Source organism: Gopherus flavomarginatus, chromosome 7, assembly GCF_025201925.1.
Source record: "Gopherus flavomarginatus isolate rGopFla2 chromosome 7, rGopFla2.mat.asm, whole genome shotgun sequence".
Taxonomy (NCBI): domain Eukaryota; kingdom Metazoa; phylum Chordata; order Testudines; family Testudinidae; genus Gopherus; species Gopherus flavomarginatus.
This window is the reverse complement of record NC_066623.1, coordinates 26,735,077-26,762,091: the sequence shown is the minus strand read 5'-3', so window position 1 is coordinate 26,762,091 and position 27,015 is coordinate 26,735,077.

Sequence of the window (27,015 nt, the reverse complement as noted above, 5' to 3'; positions counted from 1 at the left end):
AAAATTGGAAAAAGTCCAGCGGAGGGCAACAAAAATGATCAGGAGGCTGGAGCACATGACTTATGAGGAGAGGCTGAGGGAACTGGGATTGTTTCGTCTGCAGAAGACAAGAATGAGGGAGGATTTGATAGCTGCTTTCAATTACCTGAAAGGGGGTTCAAGAAGATGGATCTAGACTGTTCTCAGTGGTAGCAGATGACAGAACAAGGAATAATGGTCTCAAGCTGACATAGGGGAGGTTGGATATTAGGAAAAACTTTTTCACTAGGAGGGTGGTGAAACACTGGAATGGGTTACTTAGGGAGGTGGTGGAATCTCCTTCCTTAGACGTTTTTAAGGTCAGGCGTGACAAAGTCCTGACTGGGATGATTTTGTTGGGAATTGGTCCTGCTTTGAATAGGAGGTTGGACTAGATGACCTCCTGAGGTCCCTTCCAACCCTGATATTCTATGATTCTATGAACTGAGGACTCTATCCTGGAAAGCAGTGACTCTGAAAAAAGATTTGGAGGTTCTGGTAAATAATCAGCGGAAGATGAACTCGCAGAGTGATGCTATGGCCAAAACAGGTAATGTAATTCTGGGTTGCATAAACAGGGAGATTTTGAGTAGGAGTAGAGGGTTTATTTTACCTCTGTATTTGGCACTGGTTTGACCACTGCTGGAATACTGTGTCCAGTTCTGATAAAGATGTTGATAAATGGAGAGGGTTCAGAGAAGAAGAACAAGATTGATTAAAGATTTAGAAAACATGGCTTATAGAGAGAGACTCAAGGAGCTCAATCTATTCAGATCAATAAAGAAAAGATTAAGGGGTGACTTGATCACTGTCTATATGTATCTACATGGGGAACAAATATTTAATAATGGGATCTTTAATCTAGCCAGGACAGGTATAACATAATCCAACAGCTGAAAGTTGAAACTAGACAAATTTAGACTGGAAATAAAGCCTAAATTTCTAATGGTGAGGGTAATTAACCATTACAACAATTTACCAAGTGTCATGGTGGATTCTTCATCACTGATACATTTAAAATCAAGATTTTTTTCTAAAAAGATCTGATCTAGGAATTATTTGGGGGAAGTTCTTTGGCCTGTAATATTCTGGAGGTCAGACTAGATGATCATAATGGTCCCTTCTAATCTTAGAATCCATTAAAAGAATGACTTAAAACTTGCTTTCAGCAAATATTCAGGCTACAACTTTGAAATTCACTCTCCGTGAACAGTAAAACCTGACCACTCAACTGTGAACAAAAGTGAACACAAAATGAACAGATCTGGGTGAACAGATCTGGTTGAAATTTTTTGTGCAAAACATTTTTTCCACCAAAAAATGCAGATTTGGGTTGACCAAAATAATTTGAGAAGTTGAGTCAATTTCAGCATTTTTTTTTAAAATCAGAAATGTCAAAATGGTTTGTTTCAGCAGAGCATTTTATTTTGGAATTTCCTTCATCTTTTTTTTTATTATTTTTAAATTGCAAATATTAAAAAAAAAATCTTAAAATCAAAATGAAACTTTTTATTGTGGATTGAATTGAAATATTTTAGTCAAACCAAAATGAACCTTTTTCAACATCTCAGTTGTCTGAAAAAATTGACATTTTTATTTCAGGTCACTCAGAGTTTTTAAAGGATTTTCAAATCTGCACCCAAACTGAATATTAAGTCATTCACAAACCCCAGTCACAAACACAGCTGAAGTAATTAATTTTAAAATAAGTATGTAAGAATGGCCATACTGGATCAGACCAGTGTTCTATCTAGCTAAGTAACCTATTTTCTCACAGTGGTGGGTGCCAGATGCTTTAAAGGGAATGAACAAAGTCAGAGGCTTAGGGAAACCCAGAGCATGGGGTTGTGCCCTGACCATGGGGTTCTCCATGAACTTGTCTAATTCTTTTTTTTTCTTTTTAGCCAATTACTTTTGCCCTTCGCATCATCCCCCAGCAAAGAATTCCACAGGTTGATGACTGTGAGTTGTGTGGAGTACTTTACCTTTATTTTAAACCTGCAGCCTATTATTTTTATTGGGTGACCCTGGTTTTTGTATTATGTGAATAAGGGTAAATAATACTGCCTTTTCATTTTCTCCACACCATTCATGATTGTATAGACCTTTGTCATAATTCCCCTTAGTCATTTGTGGATGCAAGAGTTTAAGAGGCTGATTTTGCAGCCATTTGCAGCAATGGGAACTTTATGTCATTTGTTCAATGGAGATAGGATGGATCTTTAAAGAGCTCTTCTCTTCCTTATCAATTTCCTTCGGTGTATATTTTTCTGACAATAACTAAGGTACCCATTTAAAAAACACTTTTGCATGGGTTTCACTCATATATGTAGTCCAACTGACTTCAATGTGAGTAAAATTATGCATATAAGGGAAGTGTTTAGGGACTTACATGCTCTTTTTGACTTTCAAATTGTATTATTTAACTTCTCTTAATCTAGCTAAATTTTAACTGTTATACCTACCATGCTAAAAAGACAAATAAAACCCATGAGCTTACACACTTAACACTTCTTTCAGTGGAAAATATGGAAACTGAATCCAGCCAATAAATGAAGTGATTTAGAGCATGCTGCCATTCTGTCTGAGCAGTTTACAAGCCTGAGTTTCATTATGTTTCCACGATGGCAAAACTAATTTTCAGGCCTGCAAAGTTATGCATGCGAGTAGTCACACTGAGTTCAATGGGAGTATAATATGTACAATGTTACACACATGTAAAAGTGTTTGCATGATCAGGGGCTTAGTTATTTAGTCATGATGGGTGGCGTGGCTAAAGTGGCGGCTGCTTATTTTAAAGTCCCATACATGATAATCTGGCTTCATTAATGTCTTTATAAAATGTAAAATATCTTGGTTCCACACATCCACCTCAAAAGAGTATTTTTTTTAAACTTCTGGAATGTTGCCAGGTTAATGTCTGTGATTCCCCTGCCCCCTCCCAAAAAAATCTTTACAATATATACCTTGTAAAAACTAATGGTCTTTGAGTGGCCCTTTCCCCTCCCCAATTATATGCTTAAAAGTATTGGACAAAATTCTTTTTTCTTATTTGTAACAGCAGGAATACACTCTGTACTGCAGAAGTTAGAACAAGTTATTATGACTTTCTGAGGAAATGGAAGGATATTACATAATAATCAACTTCCTTTATTGATTTTACACTTTGCTCTATATAGAGAGAGAGGGGAGAGTGCTCAGCAAACACTGGTAAAATAGAGTATGCTTTTGTGACATCATTTTTCAGTGGCAAATGTTTATTTGCTGAAAGGTCATTTCTGTGTTTCTTAACCTGTCAATTTCTTTTGAAAGCAAAAATATAAAAATACAGTTCTTGATGCAGCTTGATACTATTCTGAAAATACATTTTCACATCTTTAGGATGAAATAACAAGGTTTTGTTAAGTTCTCTTTCTATCTCTGGTTCAATGTAGCAGTAATTATTAAAACTTTCAAATAAGTTCATGCTAAAGCACAATGGAATTCCTATGGATACAAGATGTGACAAAATTGACTATTAGAATAAGTCAGCATGATTAATGTTAATTCTCTGACCACTAAAAGAGGCAATGATGATTTGTCATGCATTGTAATAGTGTTGTTATACAGATCTCATGCAATTTATTCCTGTGACACTAATTCAAGGATAGATATTAACCTCTTTTGTACCCAGGGATTATGATTACATGAAACAGTGATTTCTCTACAAACCTGTGAACATTTGTTGTAGTGCTTTATTTTCAGGGAATATCTCTTCACTTGCTTCCTTTCTAGCTCATGCTTGTATTTCAAGGATTGCTTACAAGTAGGTAAATACATTTAAAAATGAATTATATATGCAACATGATTTCTGTTTTAATATAGTGGTTTTGCTAATCAATTGCTGCTGTTTGAGGACATTGCCTAGGTAGGGGAGGATTGAATTGAGGAGATGAGATAGGAGGCAAATTCACCTTTTAGTTATTCTGGTACAGCTTTACTGAAGTCAACACACTGACACAACAGAAAATAATTTCCCCCTAACTTTTTAATGCCATAAGCAAGCAAATTCAGTAAAACTTATTACCTTTGGTGGTAATGGCACTATGCAAGCAGAAATTGCCCCAAAGCCTCAAGCTGCATTAGCACTTAACTGCAAAAATCACTTAACTGCAAAAATCTAAAATCCAGCTCCTTAAAGGAAGCATTTTTTTAGTTTTATCTAAAAAAAAAATATATGAAAACCAACACCTTAGCAGTTTCTTACTGCAGCATAAACTTTACATAAAAATGATTCTATCAGTGAGTGCTAATCAAATGTCAGTTGTATATGATTAGAGGCCATTACGAAGGTTTGCCTCTATGGAAACTGGGGTAAGTTTTATCTTCAAGCCATGGTTATGAATAATATATTGTCCCATGTGCATTTATCAGTCATTGATGCACTGATTAATCTGTTCCTCTTTTTATGCCATAAAAGATCAGTAACTTGAAATATACTCAGAAGGCCAGTTTCTCCATGCAGTTAAGTAAATTTATTTTAGTTTTCATCCATGGAGATCCATGCAGGACCTAAACAGATAAACAGCATCTACAGAGTTTTCACATTGAGAAAGGATACAACAATAGTAAATGATCTTTAGTGTTGCTACTGAAATTAAGGCCAGATCCTGTGCTTGTTCTCTAAGTACTCTCGGATTACATGGACAATTATATATTAAAAACAAAAAAAAACAACCCCTACTTTATGCATAAAGTAAAGGTATCTTGTCCTCATTCTTTTTGCTAGTGTTGATGGGGGAAGGGCTCAGTCATAGAAACTGTAACTCTTTGCCCTCTTTCCATTAGATAATTGATTATACATTAGATACAGGTTAGGCTGGCAAAGCACCTGTGACTACTAACTTATGCAAATACACATCTCAACTGTTAGCTTGCCTTTCCTGACCCCCTTTTGTCAAAGCATTCACTTGTATATTGTCTAAATACTGTATTATGAGCTCTCTGGATCAGGAACTGTGTGTGTTTATATAGTGTCTAGCACAATGGAGCTCTGATCATTGATTTGGGTCCTTAGGAGTTACAATAGAAATGAATAGGAATAATACATCCAGAATGCACAGTACTCATTGTTCCAAATATACTGTATTAACAGAAATCCCAGGGTAGTTTCTTGCTTTTACATGTATTATTTACAAATTGAACATGATTTCTGTGTTAGACAAATATGAGAGTTAACTGTGCTTTAATTGAAGATCTTGGAAGCTGAACTACTTAGGAAAACTCTTCCCATCTTGGATCAAAAATATAGAGAAAAAATCCAAGTTACTGTTCTAGGTTTATTATTAATTGAGTCCTACAACCCTCATTCAGGATAAGAATATTAAGTATTCTTTTGACCCTAAAGAACAGCTACATAAATCAATTTTTAAATGTTCATACTGACACAATCAAAGGATATGGATTTTCCCTTTTAAATTTAGTACTGTACTCAGAGATGGATTCTGATCTTATGTTGGTTTTACACTGGTGTAAGTATTTGCCTCAGTAAAGTTACTCCAAATTTATACTAGCATAAGTAAGATCAGAATCTGGCCCTCAATCTTCTGTAGATGTGAAAGGCAGCCAAAAAGGACCTGGCTTGATTACATTTATAGTTAATCCTTCATAGCTGCAAAGCAAAAGAAAATACTGCCAAGTATCTAGAGTGCCTCAACTGTCTAAATTGCAACAGTGTGTCACTAAAGGTTTCCGTAAATAACAAAGTCTTGGACATAAAAGTCATATAATCATAATCCCACTGGGGAAGGTGTGGGCTTCTATAGCTAGCATTTAATGCTTGACAAAGTAAAAGGGGTTAACAGAGGTCAACTCGAGGAAGCATGTGGTGAACTTGAGGGTTGAACAGATAACTGCTTGGGATAGACGCTGAGCAGATTCTGAGAGATAAGCATCAGTAGCGATCAATACAGCAGAGCAAAACCACAAGAGTTAAGAAATCATACAGGAGCAGCTTAAAAAAAATCAATTTTTTTCTCCCTCCAACAAAGTACTTGCAAGATTATATTTGGGTCAATGTCACTCAGACTTTTTAAATCACTAAGGTTTCTTGGAACTTATATCACATCCATCTCTCTCACTCTTGTTCTCTCGTCTCCTCCTCCTCTTTTCCCTCTGAAAATTAGGAAACCTAACAAGCCATAACAAAATATTACTTAGTTTTCTTCTTCTATGTTAAAAGTTCCCATACTAATCTTCACATAGCATTCTCACAATGTAACAAACGTTGTTTCATTACTTACCCCATTTTTCATACAGTCAGGACTGCAGAACAAATACATTTTACATTGCCATTATTTTTTTCCTTGAACAGTGAGCACTATCAGTGTGCTTAGTACTGGAGTAGAAAAGTTGCCTTGACCTGAGAATAGTATACATGAAAGTTGTGTTGCATGATAAAGTGTCATGGTCTTTGTGTTGTAGCATGTTTAGAGAGAAATTTAGATGCATCCTGAGGATGGAATGTGGTCTGAGGTTAGTGGGGACAACTGGGGGCTATTTACAGATCTGTAAATAACGAAGTGCAGCTTTGCAGAAGTCATTTAACTTCTCTGTTCCTTTGTTTCCCCATTTCTACCTATTTTACAGGGGCTTAGGGAGAATAAATCAACAAAGGATTGTGGAATGCTGTGAAATCATGGGATGAACAGGACTACAAAAGTGTTAAGACTCAGAGAGTTTTGAAGCTTGCTGCTTATTGCAGCAGAAATGCCATAGCAGTGTAAAGGGGCCCTAGTGTACCTGATAATCAGGTACAGGTTATTTACAGCACTGGAAAAAAAGGAGCAAAAACATGGTTTTGGAAAATATGTTTACCCCTTTCAAAATAAACAAATACAATATTTCAGAATAAAATCTAATAGTGACAACCACAGCTCAGACTGGAACTGCATCCTCTTAACGAGTGAAGCTATCCAGATTCTTTGTAGGCACCTGTAATGGAGCTTATCTCAGTGATGGAGGAAAGAAAGAGGAGGGGCTTAGCCAAGCGTGCCTGTAAGTATACAGGCATAAGCAACTTCTTGTATGTGTAAACACCCATTGTCATCAATGAGAGCTCAATGCAGAGAGCAAACATGGCTTTACAAGTTGTAAAGCTGGATGCAGTGAGATTGATGTCACAAATTTAATGAGAGCACTAGTGAGACTCCAGCTGTGGGATAGCATCGTTTTATTGTGTTTTTTCTCCCTGTGTTATAGGTATTGTATAGTTTACAATGTAGCACGTGACTGTGTGTAATAGCTCCCTGCAGCAAAACCTTCATGAGAGGAAGGTAGTTTGTTACCTTACTGGAGCTTTCATGTGTAAAATGATTATATAAATAAAGTAAAAATAAAGAAGATTAAGTTTCTGAACAAATGAAATAAAGCAGTTATAAAGGGTCTCCTTCCAGTGCAATGACACCACACTGAGCAGCTATATCCCATGGTCATTTTAAGGAAGACTTCAGACATGAGAAGTTGGCAGGGAAATTCTAGACAGAGAACAAATATTTCCCAATCTTCTGATTATCTTTTCAGATGTTAATCCAGTCTAAACAAAAAGTTTAGAAATCTTATTGCAAGTAGCAACAAATTTGGGTTAAATAAAGTCAGTTTGGAAAAAAAAAAGAACGTTAAGTCTTTGTAGTGAAAAGCCAAAAATAATTCTTATTCTGCATATAAATAAAACCCAGTTGTCTTTGTCTACCACAGCATTCATCTGTCATCTTTTATTTGCACCCCAAATGCCAACCAGCCTTGATGCACAATTTGCAATCTGTGGCATCCCAATTATTCATCTGATAGTTCACACATGCTGGCTCTCAACTACTACATTATAAAAAATTTCCCTAAAATTATATATAGTCAAAATCCTTTATATCATGCAGTCAGTCACCAGGTATTTAGCTCTCAGCTCGCTGTTTCTTTCGCTTGAGTAAACATTTGTGTTATTCTTAGTTCTCTTTTCACAAAACTGGATTTCTCTTTTCCTCTCTCCTTTGTTTTGATTATATTTTTGCTTTTCTCTTTATCTTACTTTCGCCCCCATCATACTATTCAGTCATTTATCCCATATCCTGTCTTTGGATTTGCACAAGAAATTCAAGGAGATAATAAATTTAAGGAGAGGTTTGGATTCATTGGCTTCAAGGTTGGGTGATATTTCTCTCTAGGCCAAAATGAGATCTATGCAGCATGGCCAGCTCTAAAAATAACCCCTTTAAGGCTGAGATTTTTCAAAACAGTCTAGAGAATTTGGGTGTCTAACTTCCATTATTTTTTAATGAGAATTGGGTATCCAAATCTCTGTGGCAACTTTGAAAATCTCAGTCATATCCATGTACTTTGTGCCATACTGTCCCAATTTTGACAGTAGTAAGGGGAAAGAAATGCATGTAGAAAAGCATGGAAGCAGAATAGTGCTAGTTACATCTTACTAGTCTCTAATCGTGCTTCTTAGCACACATGAACAGGCTGTACAGGAGAGGAGTAGCAATCACACTCCAAGACCAATCAGGCTGCAGTAAAGTCAGATTATTTGCTGATACTGTGAAGGTTATAAGAAGCAAAAGATGGCATCATCAGCCAGGTTAGTGTGCTGGAGAAGGATCACTCCTTACCTATTCAGTCCACGTCAAGAGATCAATGTGCATATGGTGCTGAGACCTATCTAAGATGTTATGATTTGGGACTGTTTCCTGGTGCCACTGCAGATATATATGGAACCATTTCTGACAGAATGCTAATACTGTATTATAATGTTCAGCTATTAGGTGGTACCATGAGTAAGATACCTTACCTGAGCAGCTAAGAGCCGTACCTGACAGTGCATTAAAGTATGTTAAAGATAACACATCCCCGCTCCCCACCATGATGGATGCTCTATAACCAGTCCCAATCTGGTACAGAACCTTGACCAGCTAGTAGCAGTCCTGTATCTACCATGTACAAGCAGTACATGACATCTTTCCCTACACAAGAGGCACAACTCGCTAGCAATTCCTGTGCTTAATGAGCTAAGGGATTGCTTCCTTCTGTTGCCCTCAAGGAGCACAAATAATTCCAAATGACTTATGCCTCTTTCTCGAAAATGTTCTTTGCCTGCTTGCAGAGTCTACTGGGCATGCCAAGAGGAGTAAGCTACACCATTCTAAGGGATGGTGCAGTCTCGGTGCTTGCTCCCCACACTATGTGTCAGTGAACTCTGAGAGGCATATCTCTCCTTGAACTCTCCCTGGGGCTATGTAGCTCTGCACCACACTACAGTACAAGCCAGCACCTACTGGGGCACAGGCTGGATCCTAATACTCAAGCAGGATTTACCCCTTGGAGTAGTATGACGTCAATGCGAACAACACCTAAGATATCCCCATTACCTCATTAGCTGGTACAAGACGGGATAACACTTTCTAGACAGTCTGCCTGGACAAATAAGCATTCTTGTCAAATAAGAACCAGTAACCTTGCAGAATAATATCACTGAACACTTCCTGACTGGGGCTTCTCTGCACAGTGGTCACCTATGCCCACCGTCGCAGCAAACTACCAAAGAGACACATTTTAAAACATCCTTTGACCATGCTCACAAAGGGCTCATCTTATTCACCTTTCTTATGTGTAAGAAGAGTCAGGATGAGCTCTACCCTGACATCTGGTGGTGAATTATGGGAAGTGTGGAAAGAATTTCAGGAAGTGTGAAATCTCAGGTATTTGCGTGGACACACCCAGCATAGCCCAAGGCAGCCTGGGATTTTTTTTTGACAGCTCTGGGATCCCCAATTTCTTTATTATTGGGGCAGGATAAATAAAGTGTTGCCACCTGATTATGTGAATGAGGAACTACGAGACTGCTTTATGACAGAGATGTCTCAATATAAATTAAGTGACACTTGCTAGACAAGGGTCATGGGTTCCAAAACCCAGTGAATTGAGAGAGGTTGGGGACTGGTGTGTGTACCTGATGGTACGAAGCCCCTTTGAGGGCCTGGAACACCAATTGCACAGTCTCCTCTCTCCAATGTTAAAGAGTAGAGCTAATTTTGATTCCATTAGGAGTTCATCTAGAGACTGCTGAGCTGAATTCATGTTGGGCCAATGGTGCACCAGCACCAGGGCTCCCCTACTAAGAGCTGAAAGAGCTGAGCTGAGATCACTGAGTGCTGTGTTAACTAGTGGGGGAACCTGAAGACCTATCGTTAAGTGGCTGGCAGAGAGGAGCTGTTTGCAGCATGTTAGAGCAGCCCAGGGAACAGTGAGTGGAGGGAAGCGGTTTGCAGGGACGGCTGGAGGAGCAGCACAGCTGGTGTAGTGGAGCTGGTGGTGGTGACGGCTGTAGCAGAACTCCACGGAGAGGTGAAGCAGTTGGCCCTGGCCCACGTAAGGTGCCCTTAACACCTTGTGTGGACTTCTTCCCCCCCACATTTCCACCCAGGCTGGGGGGGGGTGGTAAAACTCTGCAGATAAACTTTTGAATTCTGGGGTGGCACTGACCAGAGACTTTCGGGTTGTTGGACTTTAGGGTGATTAGGCTTAAGACCCTAAGGGGGGAAAGGACATTGCCAAACATATTTGGAGGTGGGTTTTTGTTTATGGTTTGTGTTATAATCCTGTTTGTGGTGTTTCTCCAATGGGATGCCGCATTGTTTCCTTCCTTTATTAAAAGGATTTTGCTACACTCAGACTCCGTGCTTGCGAGAGGGGAAGTATTGCCTCCTAGAGGCGCCCAGAGGGGTGTGGTATGTAAGTGTCCCAGGTCACTGGGTGGGTGCTCGAGCCGGATATGCATTGTGTTATTGAAACGGAACCCCTGGATTCTGAACCCGGCCCTTGTTGCTGCCAACTCAGAGGGGCAGAAGGGTTACATATGGAAGGCTGGAATGGACAATGGGACACAGTTCACGTGCCCCGATTGCCTCTCCATTTCACATCCTGTATCCTGTTCAGACTTTCAGCCTAGTACTCAAAGTAAAGGTTCACTGTACTTCAGACTGCTTTGAACAGGTTCTGCCATACCTTCTGTAAGCAGAGTCAGGATGAGCGCTACCCTGGCATCTGGTGGTGAATTGTAGGGAATGTGGAAAGAATTCCAAGAATTTCAAAGAATGGGGAAAGATTTGCATTGGCATCCACCCTCCACTTAGCATAAGCCCACAGCAGACTGGGATGGTTATTTTAACAGCTCTGGGAACCCCAATTTCTTTGTTATTGGGGCAGGAAAAAAAAAGTTTGTCACCCTGATTATGTGAATGGGGAGCTGTGGGACTGCTTTGTGACAGAGATGACTCAACCTCAGTTGGGTGATACTTGCTAAACATGGGACATGGGTTCCAAAACCCCATGAAGGGAGAGAGGTTGGGGACTGGTGTGTATACCTGATGGTATGGGCCCCTTGTGAGGGCCTGGAACACCAATTGCACATTCTTCACTGTGGAATGTCAGAGTTGTTTTTTTATTCTCTTAAGAATCCAAATACAGGTTACTGAGCTGATCTCACTTTTGGCTAATGATGCACTAGCACTGGGGCTCCCCTACTATGAGCTAAAATCACTAAGAGCTGAATTATCTGAGCTGAGAGCACTGACTACTGTGCTAACTAGTGGGGGAGCCTGAAGCTATACTGTGGAACAGAGCAGCTGGCGGAGTGGAGCAGTTTGTGGGGATGGCTGGTGGAGCAGAGCGGCTGGCAGAGCGGAGTAGCTGTGGGATGGGTGGAGCGGCCCACAGAGCGAGTGGAGCCGAGCAGTTTGCAGGGACAATTGGAGCAGCTCACGGGACAGCTGGTGGAGCAGAGCAGCTGGTGGAGCGGAGCAGTTTGTGAGGACGGCTGGAGGAGCAGAGTGGAGCGGCTGGTAAAGCGGAGCAGTTCGTGGAGAAGGCGGGAGCAGAACCCACGGAGAGGCAGGGCAGTTGGCCCCGGACCACGTAAGGTGCCCCTTTCTACCCAGGCTGGGGGGAGGGACCTCTGCAGATAGACTCTCGAACTTGGGGGCTGCACTGACCCAGGACAGAGACTTTTGGATTGTGGGACTTTTGGGACTGTGGGTGATTTGGGGGATTGCTGGACTCAAGAGCCCAGGAAAGAGGACACAGCCCAATTTCCTGGGGTGGGTCTTTGCTCACGGTTTGGTCTATGAACTGTAGTTGAGGTGTTTTCCCAATTTAGTGTTTGTTGTTTATCTCATGTATTAAACCTTTTCTGCTAAACCGAGACTCTGTGCTTGCGAGAGGGGAAGCATTGCCTCTTTGAGGCGCCTAGGGGTGTGTGTAAGATTTTCCCAGGTCACTGGGTGGGGGCTCGAGCTGGTTTGGCATTGGGTTATTGAAACGGAACCCTTGGATACCGAACCCGGCCCTTGTTGATGCCAACTCAGAGGGGCAGAAGGGTTACACTTCCATAACAGCAATGTGATGTGCAATAGACACCATGATGAGGATCTGTGTGTATACATCCTCTTTTATCGAGACTTTCCACAAAAGATCTGGCTATAAGTATTTCAAAGTATTTCTGGAATAACAACTGTTCATGAAGCACATCTGAGAGTCTGATTTACTAATGCCATTTCTGCTAATTTATATAATCACTTCTGCAGATGTATAATATTAGACAGATACAGCTATGCACAAACACACACAGAGATTCTGCATGACATTTTTCATGAGAGAAGGAATTACCCCAATGTCCTTGGCTAAAATAAAACTTTCACATACTCTTGTGTATTAATCTATAAACTAGCTGCTGCCCAGAATCAGTAAAGTTTCATATGTGTTTGTGTGTGTAGATCATGAAACACAGGGCAAAAGTTACCACATATAGAAAATAATGTTATTCCAGACGGGAGTCTTTCTGAGAGCAAACTTACTGAGTGGCAATCACTTACCAAGTTTGCTCACTCCCAAACAAAGCTTCTTCTGATACTTTAACAAAACATACAGCAAGACTATTCTAATAGCCATATGACAAAGTTCCTTGCAAAATGGACTTGTCCATTTACCTTCAAAAAAGTGTCAACTATTTTTCCCAAACAATAATGGTGATAAGAAAAATACATTGTGGGAAGGTTTTTAATGCTAATTTGATGTAATTCATGAAGAAAGACAATTGTAACTCTCTTCCCTAATTTTTATTTTAATTACTTACTGGAGTTTCATGACCTCATCCTTATTTCCGTAAACAAATCATCTGTAATTACGCATGGCAACTTGTCTCTAACCTCCATCTCTGCTAAATGTATTCTGCTAGCTGGAAACTTACTACATGTGGGATTCCCTCCTCCCTTCTATGGTTCTTAATTGTAAAAATGTAATTGTTTTTTATGGAGCTCGAGGAAGGAGTGGAGTGTGATCATTCATTTTCTCTAGTCACATCAAGGGGAGTGATATCACTTGGGAAGGCCTGTTATTTTTAGCAGTCATCAATGTCTATGTTTTTCACCAGTAAGGACAGATGCTAGAGACAATGCTTAGTTGGCTATATTAATGATGAATGAGGCAAAACAGAATACAGCTATACAAGGCTATACAGTGCTTACACTACCGATGAAGAGCTGGTTTTGTTAGTAAAATACTGCAACCAGCTGGGACTTAGAATACATGAGACCTTTTGTTCTGTGTTAGTACAATGCCTAGCACAATGAGTCCTGGTTCATGACTAGGACTCTTGGCATTCTGGTATCACAAATAATATATACTAATACAAATAATAATTTACAATTGTACAGCACACGCATTAGAAAGGCACTGTTTTCAAAGTTACTTTCCTAATTATTGCAGTAGGTTTATGTGGTGGGGTGGCTGCACCATCCCCATGTGAGAGTAAGCCTGAGCAGCTACTCTGAGAAAAGGGCTTACTGAGAGTCAATCAAGGCCGACATTAGACCCAGCCACTCAGGGTTAGGCTAGGCCCTATATAAAGGCTTCCTAGGAAAGGAGAAGGTAGTCTCTCCCAGACCTTCAGAGGAGAAGGTCTGTCTCCTGAGTGAGGAGACTACCACCTGAGACAGTGCAGTGCTGGGCAGGCTCAGGGGAGTAGATTGGAAATCCTGCCCGCTACCTGCCAGGCTGCAGGCCCTGAGGGAAGGGCCTAGCCGGTGCAAAGGGGCCGAAGGGAAGCGGCCAAAGGAGAGAGGCACACAAGGGGAGAGAAGGAGGGCAGGAAGGCTGCCACTGAAGGGTCCCTGGGTTGGTACCCAGTGTAGAGGGTGGGCCTGGGTCCCCCCTCCCCTTCCCCTTACACGAACACCCAGCCAGTGGATGTGGTGATAGCTCCAGGGAAACCAAGTGAGACATTTAAGATGGTGAGCTTTAGGGACCAGGATTCCCTCTCTTTAGGTACAGATATTTGCCTGATGGAATGTAGGCTATTGGGCGCTACCATACTAGAAAAAAAAAATAATACATGAATTTGCAGCTGCCTAGAAGCTGGCCATCGTCTTTTCATACAGGCCACACATTCTGAAAAGACAAAAACATCATAATGAAACTTTGGAAGAAAGCTCATTGTATTCAAAACAGAATGCAGGGATGAAATTATTTGGTTTGTACTTCAGATTAAAATTTCATTCTGTCAACAAGCTAAGCAAACATCTACAGTAACAAGCAAGGATTCTGTTTTTCAGTAAAGTGAGGCTGTTAAGCCTCTGTTATCGTAGGAGGGTTGGAAAGCAGTGCTGCTTATCATGCATTGATCTGTTGTCTTTGGCACAGCCTGGAGTTTCACACATTTCCTAAGGGCATATAAAATCTTTACAGCAAAATGCAAAACTACTTGAAATTTAAGGTTTGACATCTTCAGCTATTAACTCAGAAATAGGCCAATTTTCTTGGAAAATTTAATGAACGTAGCATTTTTAGAGTGAAAAAGGGCATTTTTGTATTTGAAAATTCTGATTTGGAATGAAAACAAAAAAAAATATGAAATTCTCTGTGAAACAGAAAGCCCTGGGGTCTGTTGTATAATTTAGATGTTAACCAGAGGCGAAAGTAAGCTGGTATAGTGTACCGGTAAGAGCCAGTACACAGATGACCCTACTGGCAGGGCCATTGATGAGGGGGCCCAAAAGAGGCAGCTTTCCCGGGGCCCAGCAATTTAAAAGGGCCTTAGGTTCCTGACAGCAGCCAGAGCCTCTGGCCCTTTAAATTGTGGCCAGAACCCCAGGGCTCCCAGATGCCGCTGCCGCCGCTGCCACCACTACCATAGGTCTCTGGGGGTGATAGACCCAGTACTTCCGGCCACTGCTACCACTACCACGCCAGTGGCTGGAGCCCTAGGCCCTTTAAATCGCTGCTGGAGCCCTGGGGCTCCTGGATGCTGCTGCTACCTTGGGGCTCCAGTGGCAATTTAAAGGGCCCGGGGCTCCCGGACACTGCTGCTGCTACCGCTACTATAAGGTTCTGGTGGTGATTTAAAAGGCCCAGGGCTTCCGGACACCACTACCATGTCTGCAGCTGGAGCCCTGTGGTAGCGGTAGTGGTGACCAGGAGCCCTGCTGGCGCAGGCTGGGCAGCAATGAAGAGCTGGCTGGGGGAGTCTGGCCCCAGTCCCGCCCCTTCCACCTGAGGCCCCACCCCTTATGGCTGAGCCTGACCTCCCCGCCGCTCAGAACCCCAGCCGCCCTGCGTACCAGTAAGTACCTAACGTTACTTTCACCCCTGATGTTAACATAACATAACACAAGATGTTAACATAACTCAGTCACAGTCCTACATTAAACAGTGATAAATAATGTTCGGGGGGGGGGGTGGGGTGCACAGAGACCTCAGCCTGCTTAGTATAATAGCAAAGACATTACAACTTATATACACCCTTGCAGATGTAATCACTACTAGGAACGTGGTTTTCTGACACAAGAGGACCAGTGGACAAGATTCTAGGGTTCAAACTGAGGACCCATGAGAGCCACCAGAACCATATTTAGATCCCACTATGGGACAAGTTCTTGGACTAGAGGATGTAGATGGAGAAGCCTTTTCAGGAATCAAATCACCATTGGAGAAGACTGATTTTCCCTGAATAGGGGGTGAAATGCTGCTACAAGATGCACTCTCAATGAACTAAGTGCAAGTCCTGATTTCTGAACGCGTAGCAGGTACTCTAATATGTCCTGCATAGAAGTCCAGATTTGTTGGCTCGGACCAAGGACCACACTGAAAATCTCTTCAATGTCATTAAGTAGGTCATCCTGTAGAGGACTTCATACCATTGAGTAGGACTTGTAAGACAGCCGCAGAGCACTGCTCTTCTCCTTCATTCAACCATGAAGAAGCCATGCCATGAGATGTAGGAAATCGAGCACAGGATAAAAGGTGCAAACATGGTTCTGAATGAGCAGCTCAGGAAGGAGAGGATGCGAGGCTGAATCAACAGCATGAAAGGTCAGAGAATCTGCACTGTCTCAGCCATGCTGGGGCAATGAGAATGTGGTTGGCCCAATCTGCCTTGAACTTGAGGATGACCAGAGGAATGATTGGGACAAGGGAAAGGCATATAGGAGAGTCAAATGCCACTTGCAGTGAAAGGCATCGGAGAGGGAGCCCAGACTGAGACACCCCAGAGTACAGGAGACATTTCCTGTTCTCCCTTGTAGCAAACAGGTTGATTGTGGGAACTCTCCATGCTGCAAAGATGACATAGAGAAGTCTTCAGGTCCACTTGTGACTCAGGGGGAAATACCTGCTGAGATGGCTCATGAGATAATTCTGTACCCCAGGCAAGTGAACAGCTATCACAGCACCATTCTCCTCAAGGCAAAACCACCACAAAATGATTGCCTCCAGGTAGACCACCTTGGTATGGTCATCCCCATGTTTGTTAGCACAGAACACTGAGGTGGCATTTTTCGTAAATATGTGAACCAGTGAGTCTGATAAGGTCCTGGAAGGCACAACATTCATTGTGGGTGGCCTGAAGCTCCAGCATGTTATTATAGAGTGACAATCCTATTGTTGCAACCACAGTCCCTGTACCTTCAGTGACCTCCAGTGCAACCCCAACCCAACAGGGAGGCGTTGGTAACAACTGACTTGGTTGGTGGAGTCCTGGCAAAGGAAATGACCTGGCAAACATTCTGCAGACACATCCACCTTTGCAAGGAATCTAGGACCAGTGGAGGGAGACGATCCAGTCTGTCCAGAGAATGAAGGGTAAAACAGCAGATCATCCTGAGCCACATCTGAAGGTGGCAAAGATACAGCCTTGCAATCTGGACAACGTGCAAGTGGACATGTGGCCTAACAATCTCAGAAACACTCAAACCCTTGTAGAAGGCTGAGATTATAGATTGAGACAAAGATGTTGTGTTGTCTGAAAACAGTAGGATGGTAGAAACACTTGACATCATGGAATCTAAGAGGACCCCAATAAACTCGATTTTTGGAGTGGAAAAGGTTGACTTTCTGGTGTTTAGACTGAGACCTAGATGGTCAAGCAAGTGCAATGTAGCACTGCCAGGTGCGAGAACTTCCTCTCTGGATCTACCCTTGAGCAATCAATCATCAAAGTACAAGAAGATGTGCATTCCCCTTTTTTTTTCGGAGATATGCCATAACCATGATCATGCATTTGGTAAAAACTCACGAGGTGGAAGAGGGAAAGGAATTTTCTATGGCTTGGTAAAATCACCACATGAAAGTAAGTATCCTGAAAGTCTAGAACAGCAAACCAATCATTCTGAGGAGGGAGGATAGTTACTAGAGAAGGATAGTCCCCTATAGGGAGGATAGTCACTAGATTGACAATTCAGAACTTCATATATCTAATGTATTTCTTGAGGCCACAAAGGTCAAGGATGATGTTGGCCAGGAATCAGCAACCTTAGGCATGCGGCTTGCCAGGGTACGCACCCTGGCAGTCCGGGCCAGTTTGTTTACCTGCCGCGTCTGCAGGTTCAGTCAATCGCAGCTCCCACAGGCCGCGGTTTGCCTCTCCAAGCCAATGGGGGCTGCGGGAAGTTGCACAGGCCAAGGGATGTGCTGGACACCACTTCCTGCAACCCTCATTGGCCTGGAGCAGTGAACTGCGGCCAGTGGGAGCCGCGATCGGTCAAACCTGCAGATGTGGCAGGTAAACAAACTGGCCCAGCCCGCCAGGGTGCTTACTCTGGACAGCTGTGTGCTAAAGGTTGCTGATCCCTGATATAAACTGTGCTAACAGTATAGGGCCAGTACAATGAGTGCAGGGGCTGTCAATCGTGGTGTACACAGGGTGACCTTTGTGGATGTGCACAAATGCAGTAGGGACTCCTGGGCAGAGGAGCAAAGGTCTCCAGGTATTTCTGTGATTGTGACTCAGGTGAAGGTTTCTAGTCCTATTCTGCTCACCACCAGTTTTCACTGTGCCCAGCAACAGTTTGATTATCCATTCACAATAAATCCAATTAATTATCCATTTGCAATAAATATTGAATGCACACAGAATAAACGTATAGTTCACAATTAATGTGTACCAGGGATGGAGGCTAATCAGAGACCCAAGAAATATTTTTGTTTATTTTTTTGGGGGGGGAATAGTTTAATTCAATACCTAATATTTTAGTCGTAGAAGCATCTCTCCTGTGAATTTGACAGAAAGAGAAAGAGACACAGATAGCTGTGTGCACTGCTTGTGAGCCAAGCTTAGCCAAATTCACTGGAGGCATCTTTATAAACTAAATTGCAAATAATTATAATTAGGCTGTAATCATAATATCTACCTCTTTGCTAAAGGATAGCATCAGTTTCATCACAACAGTATGCCATGTGATGTTGCCCAATAAAAGTTGAAGACCACATATGAGAAACTTAGTTGCATGTTTAATAATCTACCAAAATTAGCACTTCAAAGTTGTTTTTAGCAGTAAGGGTACAGTTAAAATACTGTGTATTTTTGATGGTCCAAACTAAAAATCAGAATGGGTCTATACTGCGTAGGCACAAATCCCAATAAAAATATGCCACAAAAACTGAAGGAAAGATCTATAGATCACTTCTCTTTTGTGGGCATAATTTTCTTGCTGAGGCTGGTATATTAATGAGATCATTGCTGGTGACAGTTGTCTTCTCTATCCCCCAAAATACCGAAGTAGATTTACTCATTGAAATACAGGAAAATGTCAAAAAGATGCATAATAGACTAAGACAATCAGCTGATTTTATACAACAACATTATTTTTTCCCAGAAACCCAGTGATTGTTTTCCACACCACATTCTGTAGCATCTAACAACTTTGATCCCAGGTTACATGTCAGATCACATTTGAAGCTGGTGAGGCATTATGGACTAAAAATAGAAAAAAATGAAAAAGTCAATGGGGAATAGTTGGATAGAATCCCTCTCTGTACATAATTATAATTCTGTGCACCTTTCTGTAGACTAGTGGAAGCAATGCATCATCAGTTAAAGGCCACTGATGCTCATGACTCGTGCACTGAGAGAAAAAGACGGTTTTACCCCTTTCTGCTATGTCCAACAGTGACATGAAGTATATTGTGTCCTGAAGCCATAAGATTGAGACAGGCAAAAGCAATGTGTTCATCATCTGATTTAAACAGTTCAGAAGCAGTGTTGGGATTTAGTTATGGTAAAATAAGAATAGAAAGTCTCTTTTCATACTTGGAGACAAAGGGGAATATATTTTCCTGCACTTGCTGAAGTGGAGGGGTTAGTCTCCAAGTTAAGGAAGTATTACTATCTCTGACCCCACGAACCTGTTGAAAATGTGCTGGGAGGATTCTGACTCTGAGACTAGTTCCTTTGCCTAGTGTATTATTCTGCCATAAGAGATGAAGAATTGGCAGTGACAAAGCCAAGATTTTTATACCCTGATTTTTAGAACTGATTGAAAAATGGAATTTTTGTCCTGTGGGAAATTCCAACATTTTAAAATGTGTTTTTGTTCTAAATTAGAAGCAAAAAAGTCAACATTTAAAAAAAAATCATACAGTAAAAATTCCCAAAAATTCTGATTCAGAGACATCAAAATGTTTAATTTAAACAATGTGTTTGATAATGTCAAAAAGTTTCATTTTATCTTAACAAAATATTTTGATATCAAAACGTAACTGTGACTTTATTGACATGAACTGTGACCATATAACTGTGATCATTATTGCAACCAAGGTTGTATAGTTGCACCAAACCTTGGACAAAGAAGGTCAAGTAAGATGCCTATGGAAAGGTTGTAATTTGCTAGTTATGATTATGCTGTCTGTATGTGTGTATCATTTTTGTATTTGAAGTTATGAATATTGGCTATGTACTTGTATCTCAATGTGTTTGATTCTAAGTAGCCTCTGTGAAGCATTTGGTCAGCTTCTTGAGAAAGGACTATTCTCAGTAATTGCCCAATCAAGAAACACTTAACTGGACAATGGACTTTGGGAGATGCCAATCCACATCTGAGCTTTCCTGAGAATGTTCAAGCTAACATGTAAACAATGGTATTGGCCTGAAAAAAGCTGAATCATTCATGGACATGTGACTTGGTCAGCTGGATACAAACTCCACCTTGCTGCTGTGATTTTGCACAGGAGAACAAAGGGGTTTCTGCCCACAAGAGAGAGAATATAAAAGCCTGGAAGCCTCCTCATTTTGTCTTCAGCTGGCTCAAGAGATGGCCTCTCCACCCCACAGAGATGCTTGAAAGAAACTGGAACAAAGGACAGAAACTATGGGGGTGTGAGTAATTGCTGGACCCAGGCCATAAGCCATAACATTGGTCTGAAAAGAATTAGGCCCAGACTAAGAAGGAGTCTAGTCTGTGAAAGAAGCTTATTGGGAAATCTCTGAGGGTAAGATTGACCTATATTCAGTTTCTTACTGTATTAGGCTTAGACTTGCTTGTTTTGTTTCATTTTCCTTAGTAACTTACTTTGTTCTGTCTGTTATTACTTGGAACCACTTAAATCCTACTTTTTATATTTAATAAAATCACTTTTGCTTATTAATTAACTCAGAGTAAGTATTAATACCTGGGGGAGCAAAGAGCTGTGCATATCTCTCTATCAGTGTTATAGCGGGCAGATAGTTTGAGTTTACCCTGTTTAAGCTTTATACGGAGTAAAATAGATTTATTTCGGATTTAGATCCCATTGGGAGCTGTGTGTCTGAGTGCTAGAGACAGGAGCACTTGCTAAGCTGTTTTCAGTAGGTCTGCAGCTTTGGGGACATGGGTCTGTGTTGCAGCAGATTAGCGTATTTAGATCAACAAGATAGGGTTCTGGAGGCTCAAACTGGCAGAGAAAATGGGCTCAGAGGCAATCTCAACAGATCAGGTGACAGTCCCAAGGAGGTTTCTGTGACTGAACTCGTCACAGTAACGTAAAGTTGAAATGATTAATTTTGTCACTTTTCCACCTTAAAGTCCATTGAAATTGGTACATTCCTATAAAATGTGTTAATTTCAATTAAACTGAATTTTCCAGAAAACTGCTCCATCAAAATATTTTTTATTCGTTCTACTAATTTTATATGTTATAGAAAATATACTCAAACTGTCTAGAGAAGGAACAAGAAAAACTAACACAGTTGCAGTTTTCTGAACATATTATTTTAATGAACTTCTGGCCACATGCAAGGAAATAACATGGTCATTAGCAAGGTCAGAATCTGAGATCTTCAGCAGCAAAACCCCCTAATTCTCAAAACAAAAAATAGTTATGTTTACTGTAAGTGCGAATAAGATCTTACTGAGAGCAGCCTGTAGAAGGAGGAATGAGGAAATGCATTTGTCACAAGAATGTCACATGCTCACCCTATTAAAAATGTTGCTATTTTTCTGAACTTTGGAGTCATGTAAGAGGTTAAGTCCCATTTGAGGTGCCATTTTGTAATTAAATCATAACCATATAATACAGTGTTTCCCTCACTCTCACGATTTTATCACGAGTCTCATGTTTTTTTCCTGTGTTTCTCAAGGCTTGAACTGCTGGAATCAGGACAACACATGAGAATCTCAGTTTTTATCTTTAAAAAAAGCTTCTATCCCTAAGTTTCAGAGTAAATCTTCTAATTGTGACCAAAGTACTCCCTAATGATTCAGCTAGCAGAAAGCAAATAAAAATAATTCAATACTCTTAAAAAAAAAAGAAATCTGAAGATTTAAGACAATCTCATGATTTTTGAATGGTTGTGATTGGCAATACTACAAGACACGAGCTGTCAGCAGAGATAATTCGAGTGGTAGTGGCTTGTGCTTTTGAGATTTCTTAAAGTATCTGGCCACAGGATTGTTACATTACCATCCTCAGGCGGGAGTGTAATTTTTTGTGGAAAATCAAAGCAATTCCCATGGTGGGTTGATAATCCTGCCACAGGGAAGTAATACACTCTGCTTTCTGCTAGTGTAGGTCTTATCCCACCTTTAAATTAGGCAATTCTGTGGATTTTTTAAGTGTATAAGACTAACAGGGAAAAATATTCAGTCCATTATTTGAGTGGAATTAATGAAATAGGAGGGAGTTATGTTATTCATTAAAAGACAAATGAATTTGAGGTGAAACTGTCTGTCCCCAGATAAATAATGTAGCAACATCAGGTCAGTAATTGGGATTATATAAATTTGTCCATGCTGTAGGAGAATGTGTGGGTGTGAAAGTTCTATATTAATAATGTTTAGCTAGATCTTTAAAAGCAAGCCTGATTTTTCTCTCTCCATCCCTTGTATTCTTGTCTTACACACTGATCATTTTTGTGTGTGAAAACAGTTTACTGCAGATTCCATGGAATGTTTCAACTAATGGCAACAGCAACCTTTTGCAATCAGAGAAGCCTTCTCTGTTGTAACAAACAAAAAACAAAACAAAAAAACATTGGCTCTCAGCCTTAAGGACTGCATTTAGGAGAGCTATTTAAATAAAAGCTTAAATCTACACTTGTGTGACCTGACCTTGGAAGGAGAACTCTTAATTTGAACAAGAGAGAGAGAAAATATTCAGTTTGGCAGCACTGTTGTCCTCGGCTTTGATGAGACACTCAGATGAAAAGCAATTGCAAAGCTACCTTCCTAAATTCAGGATAAAGAAGACAAGCAGGAAACCAAAAAATTCTTCATTATCTTCCTCTGTACCTGCACCTCAAATAGGTAGCTAACGATGGCAGTAAGCACACACACACATACACACACAAACCCACATTCCTGTGTCATTTTTTAATACCTGTTTCTGATATGTCACAAAAGGCACCCTGATAAAAGAGCGAGTACATTTACGAATTCCTCTAATCTCTTTAAAGTTTTTCAATAGTTCTAAATTAAATTCCTTTCACTCTTATCTCTTTCTCCATCAGAAAATCCAGGGGGTATTTGGACTCAGACATCTATTGCACCAAAGATCTTTCATTACAACACACAAACAAGCACTTTTATTGAACAAGTACCCAATTACTTAACCCAGCTTCAGGTTTCATTCTAGCCTGCTGCCTCCACCTTGACATGGGCCTACTAATCTCTTCTGACGGGCACTGCTACATATCAGTTCTAATACACAGAGATGATTCCTAACCTTCCTTGCAGAGAGCTACTGATTAAATAAACTGAGATGCCCATCTCAGCTTTCTCGGACCAATGAATAACAATGAGGAATCAAAGTTGGTAGATATGGACCTTTTCCCCTTTAATATGAGCCACATTCACAAATGAAAGGAAAATGAAGAGAGCTAATTCAGATAGAGAAATGGGATGAAAACCAGCTAAATGTTTATATTGCCATTTATAAATCAACTACTTTATTATATCAGCCTATGTTATGCTTCCTTTTTTTGTGACCCTGCTGTAAATCAGTAAACATTTCCCTTGCTATTGTAATGTCTAAAAAATGATCTATGCCATAACTTGAAACTGCTTATCACGCAGGAAGATAGAAATATTAGAAGGTGAAGACTTCCATCTGTTCTGCTTAGAATTAGTGAAAGAGCTCCAAAGTCTAGTTAACTGCAATGATAAATTACCTCCTTGGTTTATCTCTTTCCCCAAATGGTGACAGACAATCATCATATGTTCCAAGCATATACCACAAGACCTAAGACACTTGAGTGAATGCTGATAACTGATGCATCTTGGAAACTTGACTTAACACAGCCACACAGCAGAAAGACAAGCAAAAAGAAAGAAATCAATAATGGAGAGAGAGAGAGACAGTTTTCCTCCCACAACTGAATTCATTCTTTGAAAAGGAGATTACAGTAGGGCTTCAAAGAAAAATACAGTTCCTATATCAACAGTATTTACTTAAAAATAACTGATGTAAATATAAAATAAAGGTAAAATAATGTAATCATGAATTGGTCCTGTATTTTCTTTCACAATAACAATTAACTACAGCAAAGATTCTCAAATGGTGAGAATATAGATACAGATGTAAAGGCAAATGAAGATAAGCAAAGGAGGAAAAAGAAAAAGAGAGAACATAATGGAATAAGTAAAAGAACTGAAAATATCCAGCCATAATGTAATTGGCACTTCACATTGAAGGCATGGGACAGTGTAAACAACACATTATACCAAATATGGGTCACATCTTGCATGTTCATGTGATTTTTTTTCTATCCGCTCAGGAGCCTATATGATTGATTTTCTTCAAATATGGCAGGATTGATTTTCTTCAAATATGGCAGGATTAAGTTCTCTGTTCCATTGTATTCTAGGTAGAGCAGGGTGATATTTTTTGTGTTTGTTTGTTTGTTTGTTTGGGGTTTTTTTTTTGGACAAACAGTAAATTCCTTGGGGAAAAAATTTAGGGCAGCAAAACAAAATTGGAAAAAAAATATTTTGGAAATGTTGAACCATTTTGTTTCAACATTTCTGAAACAAAATATTTCAGTATTTCTATTTGAAAATGCATTTCATTTAGTAATGTAGCTAATAAAAAGGATGAAAAATATCCCAAAACTACCTGAAATGCAAAATGAACTCTTCCCCAATAAAATGAATTTGGAGTCTAACAATAATTTTTGTTTGATCCAAAACAATTTCTTTTGGGGGGAGGAGCGTTCATTTTATCCCCAAACTGAAGAATCCATTATTCACTCAGCTCTAATTCTGGATAAGGGAGGATTGTTACAGATGAATTTGTTGAAGCACTTCCAACAGTAGCTTTCAAAATGAAGTCTAGCTTCATGGAATCTAAATTTCTGGATGCTTTTTTGAACCATGTTTCTTTATGCGTGAGAACCTATCCCCTGCTCACTGGAATCAGTTTGTTTATATATTGTTGAGACTGATTTCCTGCATGCTCTTATGTATTTCTATCATAAAAGCATGTAGGAAACTGCCCTCAATGAATTAAAAAAATTAGCTGTAGTTTATCGCATGCTCAGAGACATGTGCTGGAAAAGCAGTGGGTGGTTTTGTGCTCTTCCTTGTATTTGGGCTATACTCTGTGCTGGCAGGTTCTGTGGTGGTAATGTGTTTTAGTTGCACCATTTTAGAGGCTGGTTCCCTTCAGACTTCATACTAGTGTTTTGCTTTTTGTAGCTTTGCTGTATAATCAAATATACATACATATATTCTGGCAGTGATTGTCTTCAACATGTTCCTACACAATACCTAGATGACCACAGTCAAGCACAGGTTTGCATTTGTTATTGTATCAGGGCTGGTGCAACCATTTAGGTGACCTAGGCAGTTGCCATTTTCTTCAGCAGCGATTGCGACAGCTGGATCTTCGGCTGCCCCGGTCACCACCAGCATTTAGGTGGAGGGAGCTGGAGCAGGGGACCGTGGGGAGGGCTTCCTGCAGCAAGTAATGAGGGAGGGGCGGCGTGCAGGGGAACTCCCCGCCCCAGCTCACCCCTACCCCGCCTCCTCCTCGAGCACGCCATGGCTGCTTCACTTCTCCCGCCTTATCAAGCAGCCACGGCGTGCTCGGGGAGGAGGTGGGGCAGGGGTGAGCTGCTTCACTTCTCCGGCCTCCCAGGCTTGCGGCTCCAATCAGCTTAGGCGCCGCAAGCCTGAGAGGCTGGAGAAGTGAAGCAGTGACGGCGAGCTCAGGGTGATCCTGTGCAGAGCAGGGGTGAGCTGGGGCAGGTGGGGGGCACCGCTGTGGGGGGGGGATCTCAGGGCGGGGGCACGGTGGGGGGCGCAAGGTGGACTTTTCGCCTAGGGCACGAAACATCCTTGCACTGGCCCTGTATTGTATCCCCCTCATATTCCAGAAGCAGAGTGAGATTTATTGGGGGGAGAGAGGGATTATTTTGTTTGTTAATGTCATGAATGAGTAGCAGAAACCTAGCAGAAACTGTAGAAATTGTGTTATACTCCCAAAGATAATGAATCTAAAATCAGGGGTGGTTTTCACCCTGTCACTGAAATATGAGACCCAACAAGTGAGGTTTTGTCAAAATGAATGTGTCCATCTTACCCCATGTCTAGTTTAAAGAGGAATTGGTTTTGATCTTTAATATCCAAGAACCAAAGGCTTAAATGTGGATAGAAATGGAACAGGTGACTCAGTACTGCTTCAAATACTTATTCCATTCACATTAAAACATGCAGTTGTATAACCTTGTCTTAGATTTTTTTCTGGGCCTTTATAGATATATATATATAAAATCTGAATGCAAGTAAGAAATAAAAGCCTGTAAAAAATGTTTGAGCTAGATGCCTTAAGTGTACACTGAATAATTAGGATAGCACTTTCAACAAAATTTGGCTTCTCTTAACTGAAAAGTTTAACATAAAACAATTAGGCTTTCTTTTTATTAACCTTAACTAAACAACAACAAAACCCCACTCCTTTTATTTGTTTTGGGATTGGCTGCCATCTATGAATCTATCTCAAAGGTTTGCTGGTATATTTTTCTTTTATTTTACTCTTTTCTTTTGATATAACATTGAATGGTTCCTGCTGTTTAATTGAAAGCTACCATCTTATTTTCCAGAACATACCTTTTTCATAAGATTGAATTTGTCTTCAGGCCATGTCTGCTGTCTAAGGATTTTGTTTTTAATTTCCACTCAAACTCATTGAGCCCTTGTATAATAGATTTCTGATTATATCACTCTGGTC